Raw genomic sequence first — 20,237 nt, 5'->3', positions numbered from 1 at the left:
TCCTCTTATATACTTTCAATCATTTCTGAATTACTTAGAATAGCTAATAGGTTGTAAATGTTGTATAAATAGTTGCTATGCCATGTTGTTTAAAAAGTGACAACAAGAAAAAAAGTACATATTTAGTACAAATGCAATATTTTTTCTCGAGTATTTTCTATCCATGGTTGGTTGAATCTATGGGTGCGGAACTCACAGATACTGAGAGCCAATTATATTGACATCCTACTAATGGAGGAATTTGAACAATAATTAAGTGCCATTCTATCAGGAAGTTTGTATGGGAGATTCTTGTCCAGGCTGGGATGTTGAACGGATGGCCTCCAAGGCCTCTTTCAAAAGTCTCAGATTTTATGATTCTGGATTGTTTAAATCACCTAAAGAAAATAGCCTAATAAATAATTGTTATTACTTTCAAAAATTTAAGTCTGAGTTCTGTAAAAAGCTTATGTTGGGAGGATAAGACAGAACATCTGTATAGGGGAAGAAACACTAACTCAGGGGATTGGTTTACTAGCCCAGGCCCTCTCACCCAGCAGGAAGCAGTAGAACTGTGAGCAGATCACTTATCTAGCCTGGACTGCAGTTTGTCATTCTAAAAAGAGTTGAACTAAAATATCATTACTAGATGATATAGAGGTTCCCTCAAAGCCTAAGATACTATAATTCTATGTTTGTTAAATGGGTGGAATAAACTATATAATCAGGTTTTCAAACAGAAATTCATATGCCTATTCTAATAAACCCTGGTCATTTCAATTCCTTATCTTACTGAGAGCCTCTAGAAGCAAAAACTAGAGGTTAAATCCAAGGCTCACACACTTATCAAAAAATGTTTAAGAATTTGTTTTGCATCAGACTCAAAGGTGGTTAAAATTAAGTTTGTACTCTTAAAGATCTCAGTTTAGTAGTGATGACAGTCCAGTAGACCAGCAATTATGTTGCTACATGATAATTGTATTGGATGTCTTTAGCTGCCATAGTGTCAGAGGCAGACAGTCTACTTGACCTTTAAGTATTCCATACATAGTTTACAATTCTTATTCCTTCAAATTACTAAAGGTGGATGTGCTTCCTATTTAAAAAGTTTAATAATTTACCATCTGGGAGTATTTATTGCATACTCTACAGCATATGTGATTAGAATTTCATTAGAGAGTAGTTAATTTTAAATCAAATGGACCTTATAAGTGAGAGATTCTTTTTTTTTCTTTTTGGATACTTTCCTGCACTTGGGTTTCACACGCTGAAAAGGAGAGCTCTCTCCACCATGTCATCCACATACTCTTTCCCTGACTTTTCACGGTGTGTGACTGTGGTCTGACACCTGCCACAGATTAGAACACTTTCAAACTAGGATTGGAATGCTCAATTTGCTTCTACTCATTTCCAAAGACACAGCTGTTGGCCTGAGCTAACTCTAGGCTTTCTCTTCCTTGTTCCTGGACTCTACTTCTGACTTGCCTTTCTCCTTCTGGGCCACCTCGCCTCAAAGAAGACACAAGCCCCATGCGAGAAAGGAAAGACATTCCACAGCTACAGCAAAAAAGAAAGGACCACCCCAGGGTCAAGTTGCTGGCAGTTCACCCAGGCTATTCTGGGGTGGATCCAACCAGATTGAATATTTCTCTAAAATAGAACACCAAGTTGAAGAAACACCAAATGTTTTTATTCTGCAGTTTTTAAAGAAACATAGACTTTGTAGGCCCCGAAAATAAACCTTTTAGAATAAAGCAGTAAATTCTTCAGCAAATATAGTAGAAATAGATGGTAAGCAATCCTCTCATCCAACAAAGACTGTAATGGGGGCATGAATGGGAAATGGGTCAAGACTTTTGGTCACAAATAGTCTCCTCACTTTAATCAAGATAACTACCTCATGCATTCTGACCCAAGCAGGTCACCAGTTTCCAGGAAAAGAATTGGTAGGTTTTTTTTTTTTCAGCCCCAAATGACTTAAAGGACAAAAGAAAAGAACTCAGGTACAGAAACAATTGTGTGGAGAGAATTATTATGCTATCTTTTTTTTTAAGTTTTAAAACAAAGCTTATTAGAGAAAGAAGAGAGAAAAGAAAGGGAGGCATGCCAGAGCTAGCACAGATGAAAAAAACACGTATGCTATCTTTTTTAAAGATGTAGTTTAAAAATGGTAACTTGGATAGATGCTATTTGTTTATTATGAATGCCAAGGGTACATCTTCATGATTATCCTTCTCTGACCAAAAACTGAGAGTGACATAGTGATAGACTCAGAAATGTCAGAAATACAGTCTTGAGCTCATGCCTGTCAATCCTGCTATTCAATGCCAAGGCCTTCATTCTCTAAAGGTGGAAAAGTTCAGGAGGAGGAATCATGTGTCAAGATTATTTTAAATAACATTAATTTGATACTTCCTAACTGAAAAGTAGATGACTCTTCTCTTTTTATACTTCTCCTATTTTTCTACCTTTTATCCTTTCTCTCTGCAAAGAGCCTAAGGTAAGGCAGTAAAATTGAAATGGCTGAACCTGCTACAGAGGGATGCTTTAGATATAAAAAGAATAACTTATTGGAAAGCACCCAGCAGACATATGGTAGGTGCTCAATAAGGGAATAGCTCCATCTTCTTTCCTTGTTGGCAAAGAGAAAGCATTGTAAGATAATGGGCAGAGAAGTGACATTATGAGTGCTATGTTAGGTTCTTCTCCTGGTTGGAATCAAATTGGTGAGAAAGGAATGCCAGGTTCTCACATCAGAGTTTTATTTCTGCCAATCACCACTTGCAGGTTTTTGAACAAGGAATAGAAAAAGCAATGTTCTTCACTTCTGTTCAATCAAAGAGGGCTCCGGCAAGCAACAAATGATGCCTGTAGTTCAAGGATCTATCAGATTCCTGGCATCAGATTAGGAGTTCCTTTGAAGAAAGGAGACTAGACTTCAACAGAACTCCTTATTAGCCTGCTTTTTGAGAAGGTGTAATAATATGCTCTCTATGAGAACTAGGTAGTTATTTATTTAACCAGTACTTAAGGAAGTACCACCCAGTTGGTTACACTGTTGGCAGATATCATCCAGTATGAATTATTTTAAAGGCTATAAGAACAAAGTGATTTTGCTATAAGTATAGTCTCCACTTTAAAAAGAAGAAGAAATAATTAAATCCTCTGACATACATACATGGGAAGCCATTATACTATAGTTAATGAAAGTGCAGAATTTGGATTCTAATGGTCGTGAATTCAAATTTCTTTACTAAGTTTGTGGACTTAGGAAAGTTGCTTAACTTTTCTGAGATGCAGTTTTCTCATCTGTAAAATGATGATGACAACAGCTTACCTTGTAGAATTGTTAAGAATTACATGAGAAAATGTATATTATGTGCTTAGTTCATACAGTGCTAACCCTATAGGGAGTGACCAACAAATAGTGGTTACCATTGTGTCAAGATTGGTCAAGCTACCATCAATGGTAGCTATATGCCCTGAGCATTTTTGTTTGGCCCTTGTCTTTAGCCACCTGAACAATGCAAAACTGAGATCCTAAAAATCTTGGAAACAAAGACTTTTCTCACTACCACTATATTGTGAAATTCACGATCTTCACATGTCAGAGTCTACCCAGCCAAAGGCCCCTTAGTACTTTAGAATGGAATTTTAACACCACAGCAGGTGCTGTAGTGTCTCCATGGGCTTGGGTAGCCTGACTGGGGACAGGGGTCTTCAAATTGCCCTTGGATCTTATCAGCATCTCATAGGTGTTACAACCCTTAAGATGTAGGCCTTACCCTGGCTTTCCATAATGCTGAAAACCTCATAGCACAGCCCTAAATTCTCAGCTTTCTATATCAGAAGTAAAGACCACTCTCCATTTAGAGACCAGCCAAGAGAAAGACTCCTGCTGTTGTAGCAATCTGGGGGTTCATTCTGTTGCCCTTTGACCCTAGAAGGCTCCTTTCTGACCACTAAAGCAGGTTTACTTAAACTCCTCAGGTAAATGTTTCTCCCCTGATAACAAACCAAGCTTCAAAGACCTTGAGAAGTTTAATACTACCTTCCAAAAGGATTCATTCACATAACTAGTAGTCTATATTCTCTTCTCAGCACTTAAGACATTAGGACTCTTTCAGTAGGATGCTGAGTGATTGCAACTCAGGAGCCAGATTATGACAGTGAATCAACTCCTGCTCGTGGCCACCTAAGCACAGTGTTTGACCAAGGGAGATAACTTTTCACAGATGCTGAAGAAAGCATAGTGTAAGAGAAGCTGCCTATTTATGATACTCTTGACATAAGATGCCATATAATGAGGACAGAACCGGCCTCCAGTCTAAACAATGTTTTGGTATAATAAGATTTATTTTTCACTTGATTTGCTTTGTTTTACTTATTTAAAAAAATGCATGGCTATTGTAGAAATATATAGTAATAAAGAGAAGCAAATTAGAAAATTAAACATTTCCCAGAAAACTACCACTATCTAATAGTAATATTATAAAACGTATCCTTCTAGTCTCCTTTTAATATACGTATTTATTTTATTAAAATGGTGGTGTCTTTTTTGTTGATTTTGGTTGTTTTTTGTTGTTTTGGTTTTTTTTTAGTTTAAGTTCCTTGCAAATTCTGGATATTAGTCCCCTGATGGTTGCATGGTTTGTAAATATTTTCTCCCATTCAGCAGGTTGTCTTTTTACTCTGTTGATTATTTTTTTGCTGTGCAGAGGCATGTTAGTTTAAGTAAATCCCATTTGTTTATTTTTGGCTTTGTTGCTTGTTCTTTGGGGGTCTTAGTGATGAATTATTTGCCTAGACCAATGTTCAGAAGAGTTTTCCCTAGGCTTTTTCCTAATATTTTTATAGTTTCAGGTCTTCCATTTAAATCTTTAATACATCTTGAGTTGATTCTTGTGTATAATGAGAGATAGGAGTCCAGTTTCATTCTTCTACAAATGGCTAGACAATTTTCCTAGCACTATTGATTTTTAAAAGTTTACTTTCCCACTGTGAATGTTTTTTGAAAGTTAAATACCACATATTCTCATTTATCAGTGAGAGCTAAATAATGTGTGCACATGGACATAGAGTGTGGAATATTCCATACTGGACATTCTGGAGGGTAGGGAGGTACAAAGAGGGTAAAGGATGAAAAATTACTTAATGGGTATATTATACATTATTTGGGTAATGGTCACACTGAAAGTCCAGACTCCACCACTACACAACATATCCATGTAACAAAACTTCACTTGTACCCATTAAATTTATGCAAATAAAAAAACTGGTGTCATGGTGAGCATACTGATATGTGATCTGCTTGTCCCCTAGTATACTATTAATTTTTTTCATAAATGTTCTGTAGTATTATCTTAATTAACTTCTAATAATCCATTTTATGAATGTACCATAATCATTTAACAAAACCTGAATTGTTAATCTTTATTTATTTATTTATCTTTAAGTTGGAGTCTTACTCTGTCATTCAGGCTGGAGAGCAGTGGCACGCTCACAACCACTGTAGCCTCGATCTGCTGGACTCAGGCGATCCTTGCACCTCAGCCTTCCAAGTAGCTGGAACTACAGGCATGCACCACCATGCCCGGCTAATTTTTTTATTTTTACTGTAGAGATGAAGTCTTGCCAAGTTGCCCAGGCTGGACTCGAACTCTTGAGCTCAGGCAATCCTCTTACCTCGCCCCCCAAATTACTGGGATTATAAGTGTGAGCCACTGCGCCCGGTCTTGTCAATATTTAAATAGTTTCCAGATTTTCAGGATTATGAAAATAGTTTGATTAGTAACATTGCTGTTAAATGTTCTTAGCCAACATCCTTTCCTTCTAATACATTTCTAGATGTTGATATTTACTCGGTGAAAGGCTATTGCAGGATGCTTTTCATGTAAATAGAGTTGCTATGAACATTCCTGTAAAGGAGTACTATTGAGCAAATGAAATGATTTGTCTCCTGGGGGTGGACTTTCTGGACGTTATATAAATGAGAATTTGTCTCCTTGAGGTGGACTTTCTGGGCTTTACATAAATGACAAAGCAGCTCAGTTTTCCCATGTGTCACAGTTAATACATGCTGATTCAAGAACTCACCCTGTTAGTGCCCCCTTTTTATTCTCAAAAGTGTCTTGGTTTAGGCAATGTACAGTTATCCTAGTCAATGGGTAGATAAATGCTTACCTTTAAGAGATAATGCATTTTATTTATTTATTTATTTATTTTTGAGTTGGAGTCTCACTCTGTCGCCCAGACTAGAGTGCAGTGGCCGCTCCTGGCCACCGCAGCCTCGACCTGCTGGGATCCGGCGATCCTTCAGCCTCAGCCTTCCAAGTAACTGGAACTACAGGCGCGCGCTACCCCCGCCCGGCAAGTTTTTGATTTATTGTAGAGATGAGGTCTCGCCAATTTGCCCAGGCGGGTCTCGAACCTGTGGGCTCAGGCAATCCACTCACCTCAGCCTCCCAAGGTACGGGATTACAGACTGAGCCAAAGAGATAATGCAAAACCGTTTTCCAAAATAGTCGCACTAACTCAAACTCCCCAGTAATGTATAAGTGATGCTGTAGATCTAGTGTTTACTTTCCCACTGTTAGTGAAATGGTTATAAATTGCTATTTTATCGTAATCGTCATTTACATTTTTACAGTTTGCAAATATTTCTGATTTCTTCTGATGTTAAATATCACATTATCTTTTATAATTTTTAATTGATATGTAATAATTATACATATGTATGGGGTATGTGTGATATTTTGATTCATGTAATGATCAGATATGGGTAGTTAGGATATCCATCACCTCAAACATTTATCATTTCTGTGTGTTGGGAGCATTTCAAATCTTCTCTTCTAGCTAGACATATACCTTAAGTTATTGTTAACTCTAGTCATCCTACTGTGCTATCAAACACTAGAACTTATTCCTTCTATCTAACTGTATTTTTGTTCCCATTCATTAACCTGTTTTCATTCCCTGGGCAGCCTTCCCAGCCTCTGGTAACCATCATTCTACTCTCTACCTCCATGAGATCAATTTTCTTAGCTCTCACATATGAGTGAAAATATGCAATATTTGTCTTTCTGTGCCTGGCTTATTTCACTTAGCATAACAACCTCCAGTTCCATTTATGTTGCTGAAAATGACAGGATTTTATTCTTCTTATGACTATAAGAAAGTATTTAGTATTTCATTGTATATCTATACTATATTTACTTAATTCATTTATCTGTTGATGAACAGTTAGGTTGATTCCATATGTTGGTTATTGTAAATAATACTACAATAAATATGAATGTGCAGGTATCTCTTCGATATATTGATTTTCTTTCTTTTGAATATATACCTAGCAATAGGATTGCTGGACCATATAGTAAAACTATTTTTAGGTTTTTAAGGAACCTCTGTACTGTTTTCCATAGTGGCTATACTAATTTGCATTCTCTCCGGCAGTGTACTAGTATTTTTTTCTTTCTCTGCAATCTTTCCAGTATCTGTTATTCTTTGCCAGCAATTTGAAGTGGAGTGAGATGATATCTTATTGTAGTTTTGAATTTCATTTTCCTAATAATTAGTAATGTTCAGTATTTTCTCATTTATATGTATGACTTCTTTTGAGAAAAATGTTCAGATCCTTTGTCAATTTTTAAGTCAGAATATTGGGTTATTTATTATTGAGTTGTTTGAGTTCGTATATATTTTAGTTACTAATTTCTTGTCAGATGGATAGTTTCCAAATATTTTCTTCCATTCTGGAGTTTGTCTCTTCACTCTGTTGATGGTTACCTTTGCCGAGAAAAATCTTTGCAGCTTGATGTAATCCCACTTGTCTATTTTTGCTTTGGCCGCCTGTGCTTTTGAGGTCTTACACAGAAATTATTTGCCCAGACTAATGTCCTACAACATTTCCCACTGTTTACTTTTAGTAGTTTCATAGTTTGGGGGCTTACATTTAAATCTATAATCCATTCTTATTTGATTTTTTTTTTGAGTTGGAGTCTCACTCTGTCACCCAGACTGGAGTGCAGTGGCCACTCCCGGCCACTGCAGCCTCGACCTGCTGGGCTCCGGCAATCCCTCCACTTCAGTCTTCCAAGTAGCTGGAACTACAGGCGCGCGCTACCATGCCCGGCTAATTTTTTGATTTATTGTAGAGATGAGGTCTTGCCAAGTTGCCCAGGTGGGTCTCAAACCCGCGGGCTCAGGCAATCCACTCACCTCAGCCTCCCAAAGTGTGGGATTACAGGCTGAGCCATCGAGCCCGGCTTATTCGATTTTTTAAAAAGGCGAAAGATAGGGGTCTAATTTCATTTTTCTGCATATAGATATCCAGTTTTCTCAGCACCATTCAATTTATTTCATCAGTATTTTGTAGTTTCCTTTTTAGAGATCTTTCACTTTGGTCAAATTTATTAATAGATATTTTATTTTATTTTTTGTGGCTATTGTAAATGGGATTGCTTTTTTTTTTTTTTTTTTTACTTTTTTCCCCCCGTTAATTCATTGTTAGTGTATAGAAATGTTACTCCCCCCACCCCACTCCACCTTTTTTTTTTTTTTTTTAGTCAGGATCTCACTATTTTTCCCAGACTGGAGTGCAGTGACTTCATTCCCCTGGGCTGAAGTGATCCTTCTGCCTCCACCTCCTGTGTAGCTAGGGCTATAAGTGTGAACTACCACGTCTTTTTTTTTTTTTTTTTTGAGAGATGAGATATCTCTGTGTTGTCCAGGCTGGTCTTGAATGCCTGGTTGCAAATGATACTCTCACCTCTGTCTCCCAAAATTCTGAGATTACAGGGATGAGCCACTGTATCCAGCAAGAAATGCTACTAATTTTTGCGTGTTAACTTTTTATCCTGCAACTTTACTGAATTTGTTTATCAGTTCTAAGTTTCTTCATGGAAATGTTAAAGTTTTCTACATGTAAGATCATAACATCTGCAAACAGGGATAGACTGACTTTTGTTCTTTCAAATTGGGATGCCATTTATTTCTTTCTCTTGCTTAATTGCTCTCGCTAGGACTTCCAGTACTATGAGTGAAATAAGAATGGGAAGAGGGGGCATCCTTGTTTTGTGTCAGTTCTTAAAGGAAAAGCTTTCACCTTTTCCCTATTCAGTATAATATTAGCTGTGGGTTTGTCATATAGGCCTTAATTGTGTTGAGGTGTGCTCCTTCTGTAACTAGTTTGTTGAAAATTTTTATTATGAAGGGAAGTTAAATTTTATCAAATGCCTTTTCTGTGTTTATTGAGATAATCATGTGGCTTTTTTCTTCATTCTATTGATGTGATGTATTATTGTTTTTTGATTTATGTGTGTTGAATCAACCTTGCATCCCTGGCATAATCCTACTTGATTGTAGTGAATGATCTTTTTAATGTGCTGCTGGATTTGGTTTGTTAGTATTTTGTTATGGATATTTTCATCTGTGTTCATCAGAGATGTTGGCCTGGTCTTCTTTTTTCGGTGTGCTCTTATCTGATTTTGTATCAGTGTCATTCTGGCCTTGTACGAGGTCTGATAATTAATTTTGCGAACTCATCCTTAAAAAGTAATACGTACCCCATTGTTAAATATCACTACCATCACCTCTGAAGTCCTCCCCTTGGAAAGCTATGCACCGATGCCAGTACTTAGTCCACCCATCGAAGCAATTTTGGAACTCTTTTTCTGGAGCGGCCCTCAGTGCTGTTGTTGTGTTACACCTGATGTCCTGAATGTCATCAAAATGTCTTCCTTTCAATATTTCCCTTATTTTCAGGTAAAGAAAAAAGTCTTTGGGGGCCAGATCATGAAAGTAGGGAGGGTGTTCCAATACAGTTATTTGTGTATTGGCTAAAAACTCCCTCACAGACAGTGCTGTGTGAGCTGATACATTGTCATGATGCAAGAGCTCCTGTGGGACCATTTTTGCAAACCTCTTTCCCATGCCAAGATTTTCAGTTAAGATTTTCCTAATGGTTTATCTATCAAAGTGTATTTGATTTGCTATGCTTCTCACAGTCAGTCAATGATTTTGATGCACAATTCAACAAATTTTTGCTATGTTTTCAGCAGTTCTATTCATTACTGGCCATCCTGATCTCTCTGTCAGTGACATTTTCTCTGCCCACAGAAAGACATTTAATCCATTTGTACACTACTGTTTTCTTCATGGCAGTATCCCCACACACTTGGGATAACATGTCCTTGATTTCACTTCCACTCTTGCCAAGTTTAACAAGAAATGTAATGTTTGTTCATTGCTCTAATTCAAGCTCTGACATTCTCATGACAGCACACAAAAACTTGCAACAACAATAATGAACTACACTCAGCAAGACAATGCCACACATCAACATGAGGACAGCTGTGACATACTGATATACCAAGGTTATGAAACTTTACCGAGTTGTGCTGCCAACGTAAGTATAAGGTGGCAAGTTCACAAGTTGTCAGACCTTGTAGAATGAGTTTGGAAGAACTCCCACCGCTTCAATTTTCTGGAAGAGTTTGAGGAAAATTGGTATTAGTTTTTCTTTAAATGTTTGGTAGAATTCAGCAGTGAATCCATCAGATTGTTTTTGCTTTTGATGGAAGACTTTTTGCTATCGATCCAATCTTGTTATGCAGCATTAATCTGATCAGATTTTCTGTTTCTTCCTGATTTGATCTTGTTAAGTTGTATGGATCCAGAAACTTATCCATTTCTGTTAGGATTTCCAATTTTTTGGCATAAAGGTGTTCATCATAGCCTTGAACGATCCTTTGCATTTCTGGAGCATCAGTTATAATATCTCCTTTTTACTTTCTGAGTTAATTTATTTGGGTCTTTTCTCTCTTTTCTCTTTTTTTTTTTTAGACTAGTCTAGTTAATGATTTGTCAATTTTGTTTATCTTTTCGAAAACATTAACATTTCATTTTGTTGATCTTTTATATTTTTTTTTAGTCTCAGTTTTGTTTCATTCTGCTCTGGTCTTTTTTTTTTCCCCTACTAATTTGAGGTTAAATTTGTTCTTTTTTTTTCTAGTTCCTTGAGATGCATCATTAGGTTTATTTTAAATTTTCTGCTTTTTTATGTAGGCATATATTGCTATAAACTTCTCTATGAATACTGTTTTGCTATATCCCATGGGTTTTGGTCTCTTGTGTTTCATTTTAATTTGTTTCAATAAATTTTTAAATTTTCTTTTAAATCTTGCCATTTACCCATGGGTTATTTAGGAGCTTGTTCTTTTTTTTTTTTTTTTTTTTGAGCTGAAGTCTCACTCAGTCACCCAGGCAGTAAAGCAGTGGCATGATCCTGGCCACTGTAGTCTCGATTTGCTGGGCTCAGGCAATCTCTTACCCTCAGTCTTCCAAGTAGCTGGAACTACAGCCACACGCCACCATGCCCAGCTAATTTTTTAATTTATTGTAGAGATGAGGTCTCACCAAGTTGCCAGGCTAGTCTCGAACCCGTGGGCTCAGGCAAACCTCTCACCTCGGCCTCCCGAAGTGCTGGGATTATAGGCATGAGCCACTGCACCAAGCCAGGAGCATGTTCTTTAATTTCACATGTTCACAGTTTCAAAAGATCCTCTTGTAGCTAACTTCTAGTTCTATTGCTTTGTGATGAGAAAAGATACTTGATATGATTTCAATTATTTTAAGTTTGTTGAAACTTTTTTTGTGGCCCAATATGTGGTCTATCCTGGAGAATGCTTCGTGTGCTGATGAAAATGATGTGTATTCTGTAGTTGTTAGATGAAATGTTCTATAAATGTCTATTAGGTCCATTTGGCTTAAAGTACAGTTTAAATTCAATGTTTCTTTGTTGATTTTCTGTCTGGATGATCTCTGGAATGTTGAGACTGGGATGTTGAAGTCCCAACTATTCTTGTATCAGAGTCTATCTTTCCCTTTAAATGTAATAACGTTTGTTTTGTTTTATATATCTTAGTACTCCAGTGTTTGGTGTATACACACGTATGATTTTTATATCTTTTGTTAAATTAATTCTTTTATCATTATATAATAATCTTCTCTGTCTCTTTGTACAGTTTTTGATTTAAAATCTGTTTCATCATACATAAATATGGCTACTACTGCTTGCTCCTGGATTCCATTTTCATGGAATATCTCTTTTTATCTCTTCACTTTTAGTCTATATGTATTTTTGTTGGTGAAGTGAGTTTCTTGTAGGCAGCATAGAGTTGGGTCATTTAAAAAATTCATTCAGCCTGTCTGTATCTTTTTTTTTTTTGAGTCGGAATCTCACTCTGTTGCCCAGGCTGGAGTGCAGTGTCATGCTCATGGCCACCGCAGCCTCGGCCTGCTGGGCTCAGGCGATCCTTCTGCCTCAGCCTTCCAAGAAACTGGAACTACAGGCGCAGGCTACCACGCCCAGCTTATTTTAGAGCAGAGGTCTCACCAAGTTGCCCAGGCTGGTCTCGAACCCCCTGAGCTCAGACAATCCTTTCACCTCTGGCTCCCAAAGTGCTGGGATTACAGGCGAGAGCTACCTTGCCTGGCCTCAGTCTGTATCTTTTAATGGAAAGTTTAACCCATTTACACATAAGGATATTATTGACATGTAAGTATTTATTCCTGTCATTTTATTAATTATTTTATGGTTGTTTCATAAATCCTCAGTTTCTTTCTTCCTCTTTTATTGTTTATCATTGTGATTTGGTGAGTTTTTGTAGTGGTAAAGTCTGATTCTTTTTCTTTTTCCTTTGTGTATCTGTTCTACCAGTGAGTTTTATCTTCTTGCTTGTTTTCATGATGGTGATTATCATTTTTTGCTTCTGGATACAGGACACCCTTCAGTATTTCTTGTAAGACCATCCTAGTGGCGATAAATTCCACCAGTTTTTGCTAATCTTAGAAAGACTTTATTTTTCCCTCATTTCTGAAAGAATCATTTCATACTTCTGTTAGTCACATATATTTCCTCTCTTATGTAAAAGGCAAATCACGAGGTGATATATATGACTGCCTATTTCACTGTGTCCTAAATTGTTCTATAAAGCTTAAATGATTTTATTGAGTCTACCCGGGCCATGATACACACCTGGGCCATGGAATCTCTGTCCCTGATTCATGAACGACAGGACATTTGGTCAACCCTTACTATTCTCATCTTTGTCCAAAGTCTACCCACTTTTGTTTGGTGTTAAGCAAGAATGCAAAGCAGGGGCTATAGCATTTGGCTGAGATGTGGAACCATCTGGAATGCCTTTGCTGCCATTGTCTTTGATGACTTTCAGATGTGAAGAGGACCACGCACTCTCCAACTGTTTCCATGCTCACTCCAGGGACATTGTCCCAAAATTTTTTTTCAAAATATTCTAAAAACAACTTATTCTCCAAAACTATCACCATAAATGGAAAAATTAATATCTGATGTTTGCTTAAGGTGCCATAATTACCAGGTATATAAATAAAAGTAATTCCTCAAACCTCAGTTGTAGTAATATTTTTTAAATCAGATTGGTATAAATAGGCATCTATTCTTCAGTCATGGGAAACTGCATTGCCATAATGTTTGAGTCCCCTTTCCTCCCAAAGATGAAATAAGAGTGGAGATGACTGAAGAGAGCCTGTATCCTAACTAGAAAATTCAATTGATCGCCAAAGTGTATATCGTCCAAGCCCTGTGACCCATTTGAATGTGGTTGCCTCTACTCTCTGTGGTAAGCTGGAGCTGAGGATCTTTTATTAAGAGTCTTCATGCAGTTCTCCACCAACTATGGCACCTCCATCAGTGATCTTGCCATCTATAATGAGAAGTATGGGAGCAAAACTAGGTCCCGACCAAATTTATTTGAAAGTAAACCTGCATTTGATAAAACCACCTCACTTCCATATATCTCTAAGCCTTGGTAAATCCCACTCTCTTTTCTTCCCACCCTGCCTTCTCCAACCCTTTCTCATAATGCTTCAGGGTGCCTCAGTTTACCTAGTTTTCATAACTAATGACCTACTTTCTTTAGGAGGAGGGAGAAATGGAAAAATGCCTTTTCATTTTTTACAGAGTTCTCTAGCATAGTGAAGACAAAGTAAATAAAATTTTAAAAGAAACAAGTAAACAAAATTCCTGAGATTAAGATATTGTCCTGTTGATTCTACCTTCAAAATACGTCCAACATTTACCCACTTCTCTCCAGCTCTTTTGCTGTCACCTAGTTCAAAGCCACTGTCATTCTGATATAGACTGCTTTAATATCTCCTAAACAAATCTCCCTGAATCCACACTAGCTCATTTCTAATGCCACAGAACGGCCAGTGTGAGATTGTAGAAATGGAAATCTGTGTTAGATTCCCCAATCGGTAAGATATAAAATAATAACATTTAAAATCCTTATTGAGGTCTGCTGGGCCTATAAGCCTTCCAGCCTTATTCCCTATTGCTCTTCTCAAGGCTCTTGACACAACCAGTTTCATTCTTTGTTTTAAAAACTTCTTTTCTACCTCAGGTTTAGTCCCTATCACTGCCTTAAATCTTTTCCTGACTACTTCCCACTACTTCCTTATGGTTTAGCTAAATGGTATTTCCTCCGAGAGAACTTTCATTGATTCCATACTCTATACGAGTGATCCTGCTTTCATTTCCTTTTACATCCTTTCTTGCCCTTCGTAGCATTAACACAATTTGTCATTTTATGTGTTAATGTGATTATTTATTTGATATGTTCTTCCCCCACTGACCACATATCAATAGTGCCTAACAAATAGTAGATACCCAAGAAATTAACAAATGAAAAAAAAAAAAAAAAGATGGCACTTAGGTTTAAGTTCCATTTAGGGAGATACACACACACACACACACACACACACACACACACACACACACAGTAGTCATTGTGGATTATTGAACAGTGCCAGCCTTTCCTAATTCTCATTTCAGACATTGGGTAACTAGAGGCCTAGCCATTGCCACAGCATTTCTGTTTCATATTATCATTGTCTGCAGTACTTGAAAGCAATTCAATCCATGTGTTAGGATTCCATAAGACTGTTATGAGACAAAGGCAAAAATGCCTTCGTTCTATTTTTGCTACCATCTGTGTCTTTTTTAATTCATTCTATATGTGGCATTTTTGATGCTTGGGATGTCTCTGTAAATCTGCTAAACATGTTTACAAGTAACTTCTACAGCCTCTTGCCACTGTCACTCCCACTTGGGTGTCATACCATTTTAGAACTGGATAAACATTCAAGATTCTCTTAACTTTATAGCTTTTACAGACAACAGAACCAAGGCTCAGAGAAATGATGTGATTTTCCCAAAACCACTCAGCTATGATTACATAATTGTAGAGGAATAGAAAACAAGGTGAACTTTTTAAAACCCAGTCCTAATAATTGACTCCCAATTTTTCTATTTAAAAATAAAGTGGCAGTAAACATTTGTAATCTGAGTGTTACAATTTTTCAAAAGATGCTTAAAAAGTTAATTATTACTATCATTCTAAAGAAGGCAAGGAAATAATATCTAAAATTATTTAAAAGTCAAATCATTCTGTGCAGGAAAATCTTTGTATGTTCTGCCTTACTTGCACTTACTTTTCTTGTTACTTTCTGTAATCAAGTAAAATTAAGTGAAAATTACCCAGATCACAACTATGCAATGAAATTATTAAAACATTTATCTAAAATGTTACTATTTTTATAATCTGAACAATTCTAGGATCTAGCATCTCTGATGTTGCCAATACAAGCCATCAATTTCTAAAGATATACTGCGTTTCTAATATGCAAATCAGAGATGACTGGGCTTAATGAGAACTGGGAAGATGGACTCAAAATAGAGACAGGCATTAAGGAACCTGTACTCTATTATGATAGCCAAAAACTTACCCCAAAATCTACCAGTGTCAGGACAATTTGAAAAAAGAGAAAGGAAAAAACCTCTCTAAATACAAGAGTGATGGTAATCTCTGAATTTATTATTGGAAAAAAGTATTAGAGAAAAAAACAAATCTTAAATACTCAAAAATTAAACACTTTAATTCTTCATACTGAGGAAACAGAAAGCCTCAATTGTTGTTTAAAAGTATAGCCTGATTTTCTATAAAGTATTTTTTGAAATCTGGAAATTATTCTGAAAATATGTCATACCAATTGGAAAAAATTTCTAAAAGTAGGTGGGGGAGAGGAATAAACAAATAAATGTGAAGTCATCTCAAAGTCATGAAGTTGGGAACTGCATTTGTTTTTTCTTAAAATCAAATTATAGAGACTTCCAACAATTTAACTACTGGGAATCTATTCTATGGACATATCTCCATGGGAAGATATTTATTGTGTTTTTATATAATTTCTCCGCAGTTGAAAACAGCATAAGTATTCATCAGAAGGAATTAAGTAAATATGTTCAACCCATGTAATGGAATACTATACACTTCTGAAAATGAAAATGGTGATCTGTAGGCACCAATAGGGGAGAAGATCTAAGAAATATTAAATAAAAGGCAAAGAATGGGACTATGTTCAAGTAGGACCTTATTTAGGCAAAAACAAAAGGTATAAATATACTACTCACAAGGCATTTCTAGAAGAATACTCAAGAAACTCTTATTGGGACTATTTTTGCAAAATAAGATGAAGTGCAAAGAACTTTTGCTTTTTATTTTATATCCTCTCTGCCTTTTGTTTATTTGTAAATCATAAACAGGTGTTACTTTTTGTTTATTAGTTTCCTATATGACTATGCATATATCATTTTAAAACTATAGTGCCTTTAAATTAAAGTTATTTGAGAAAATGTGCTAACTTTTTTCCTCACTGTGTCTTTAATTTCCATATCCATGTGGCTCTGTTGTGGGCTGTATGTTTGCTATGCCTTTTCCCATCTCTAATAACACCATGTGCGGACATCTCTGAATTTTCATTTCTACTACTGAATTCTTTAACCTTGCTTTTTTTAAAGAAGCATTTTTCAAGTTACAAGTCGATTAAGACAGAATACCCTATAAAATGGGGCATAAAATGCAGTGAGAGAGACAGAAACTATTTTTACCCTGTAAAATCCAATTTTATAAAAAGCTCTGTTAACACAGAGGGTGTATGGGAACACAAAAGAAAGATACTAAATTTGGTTGGGGAAGGATCAAGGAAGATTTCCAGGAAGATAGAATAGTTAAGATAAATCTTGAAAAGAAGAATCAGCTGGTACAATACAAACCATCAGGGCCTGCATAGAACATTTTGTATGACCTAAAATTAGAGACATTTAGACATCAAAGAAACCTTAAATAATACCAAATACAATCCACTCATTTTAAAAATAAAGAAACATTACTTCTTAAACAACATGGGCTGTGGGGTCAGATTAAGTGGTCACTACAGAGTAGACACTTACTAAATGTTTGTTTCCTCCAGAACTGGCTATCATTCTGGAATTACCAGGCTCAGTGCAAAATGAAATAAAATATCCCTTGTTCAAAAATTACTAAGAACTTCAAGACAGCAACACAGAGCATGAAACCTTCTGAGTACAAGATCATGTGCAAATAACACACAGTTCTCAGGCCCATGAAGTTGGCCTCCCTCCTTCCTCTTCCCTAAGTTCCTAAAGGTAAGTAGAGGCAGAATCTACACAAGAAGCCAAGTATCCTCATGCCCTGTACTATTCAGATTTAGAGCACAAAAAAGCCCAATTTGACTATCCATGCCATGTATGCAGGTCAGGTTTCTAAAATTTTTTCTACATACAGTTGTATAATTATACTAAGAAATCTGTGAAATCACATAGTACCAGTTGCTCAAATAGCTAAATTAGCCCAGCCTTTAAGCAATGAGGTGGGTCATAAATTCTGTCTTTCTCTTTTTCATTTCTGCATATTAATAAAAATATTACTTTATAATGTCATTTTCTTAAAAATTTTTACAGTAAGTAAAAGTTCTACAGAAGGCATGCTTCTAGTAAGGCTAATGGTCTTTTACTTATATGGACAAACACTTCTCAAAATGAAAAACCTCATAAATAATCTGTTCACCTAAATTTTTTTGACTGGGGGATATGAAGATCTCATATTTATCCTTAGATATTAATTAGTAAATTTTTGCCTTTATTTGTTCATGTAATAAATGTGAATCAATGTGTCCCAAGAGCCTAGGACAAGATTGGTTCACAAGAGGTGTTCAGTGAAGAGAGGGTGAGTGGTGAATGACTGAATGAATGAATGACTAAATAATAATAAATCACATTAGAGTGTTACTGCCTGTAAAAAGGAATAAAATTTTGGCACATGTAGCAACATGAATGAACCTTAAAAACATGCTAAGTAAAAGGAGCCAGACATGAAATGTCACATATTGTATGATTACATTTATATGAATTGTCCAGAGTAGCCAAGTTCATAGAGACAGAATGTAGATCAGTGGTTGCCACGGCCTAGGAAGAGGGAAGAGAGAGGAGAGAGGAGTAAATGCTAATGGATATGGATGTTTTGTTTTTTAGAGGAATGAGAATATTCTGGAATGAGATAGCAATGACTGTCGCACAACTTGTTGAATATACTAAGAACCATTGAATTCTATACTTTATAAAGGGTAGATATATATATATTAGAGTATGCAAATTAAATCTCAATCTTTAAAACAATAAATAAATCAGGATAGAGTGATTTAGGTAACTAGCTAAAAATCGATTTGCTGATAAGTGTGATTCTGAACCAGACATCAAAACTTTTGACTTTAGTTGGGGTTTTTCCCAGTCTTTTAAGATACTACCCAGAAAATTGCAGAGTGCCACTAGCACTCTAAGTCTCCCTAGAGCATTGTACTTCCATATAAGAAACTACGTGCACGAAAGCGTAAACCAGCGATGGTTGCGCTCTGCCTCTTGAGGCCCTGGCCTTTGAGGGGTGGTTGTATAGAGTAGATGGGGAGAGAGAGAGAGAGAGAGAGAGAGAGAGAAAGAGTAAAACACCTTCCAAGAGGGTCCTCACTTTCTCTCTGTTGTCCTAGATGCCACCTAAGTAGGCTTTGTACCACAGGTCTTGCTTGAGAATCCAAAATACCAAGCAACACCCCTAAATGCCTCGTCAATATTCCATGATAACTTACAACATATATTTCCTGTTTTCTCAAGTTTGATTTATTTCCATGTTTGCATAGAGCAAGATGACACATAACCTCTTGTGAAATGCTTGGTATTTGTCCTTTAGGACAGACATTAAGTCTATTAATGTGGCTAATAGTAAAATAACAGCACACAGCTTGTCCTTACTTGTGAGTAATAGGTAAAAACATTCTGAAGTTTCTTTTATTTTTTCACCTTTAAGTTTTTTATTTTAAAACTGTGGGGTACAATTCAGGGTTAGGTATACAAATATTTATTGTGCAGGTTCCCTTGTTAATGAGGTGTGCCCCCCTCCCCAGGCAGTTTCCCACTACTGCCAATCCCACCTCCCCACTACCCCATGCCCCCGCAGTTTCCCGCTACTGTCAATCCTTTTCTTATAGTACTACGATAGTTGTTCAAGGTCCACTTATGAGTGAGAACATGTGATACTCAGATCTTTGTTTCTGTGAGAGATCCCTTAGTATTATAAACTCTAATTCCATCCAGGTTGATGCAAAATTCATGATTTTGTTCTTTTTTATGGCTGCACAATATTCCATTGTGTATATGTACCACATTTTTTTCATTCAGTCCTCTTTTGATGGACAGCATGGTTGGTTCCATGATCTTGCTATTGTGAACAATGCTGCGATAACATACATGTGCAGGTATCTTTTTGATACAGTGATTTGAGTTGTTCAGGGTATATTCCCAATAGGGGGGTTGTGGGGTCATATGGAAGGTTGATTTTTAGAGCTTTTAGGAATCGCCACACTGATTTCCACAGAGGCTGCACTAGTTTATCAACAGTGTAAAGTGTTACCTTTTAACCACATTCTTTCCAGCATGTTATTTTTTGAGTTATTGGTAATGGCCATTCTGACTGGAGTTAGGTGATATCTCAGTGTAGTTTTAATTTGCATCTCCTTGATGACTAGTGAGGTTGAACATTTCTTTATGTATCTGTTGGCCGCTCATATGTCTTCTTTTGAGAAGTGGCTGTTTACATCTTTTGCCCACTTTGTAATGGGGTTGTTTGTTTTTTTTCTTTTCAGCACTTTTGTGTTTCTGGTAGATCCCAGACTTTAGGCCTTTGTCAGTCATGGAGTTGGCACATACTTTTTCCCAGTTTGTGGGCTGTCTCCCTGCTCTCTTGATGGTTTCCTTGGCTTTGCAGAAGCTTGTCAGTTTAATGAGGTCCCACTTGTCTATCTTATCTCTT

The sequence above is a fragment of the Carlito syrichta genome, unplaced genomic scaffold (genome assembly GCF_000164805.1).
Source record: "Carlito syrichta isolate Samal-C Ts95f unplaced genomic scaffold, Tarsius_syrichta-2.0.1 Scaffold309017, whole genome shotgun sequence".
Classification (NCBI taxonomy): Eukaryota; Metazoa; Chordata; class Mammalia; order Primates; family Tarsiidae; genus Carlito; species Carlito syrichta.
The sequence above is the reverse complement of the archived record's forward strand: the minus strand, read 5'-3'. Positions refer to the sequence as shown.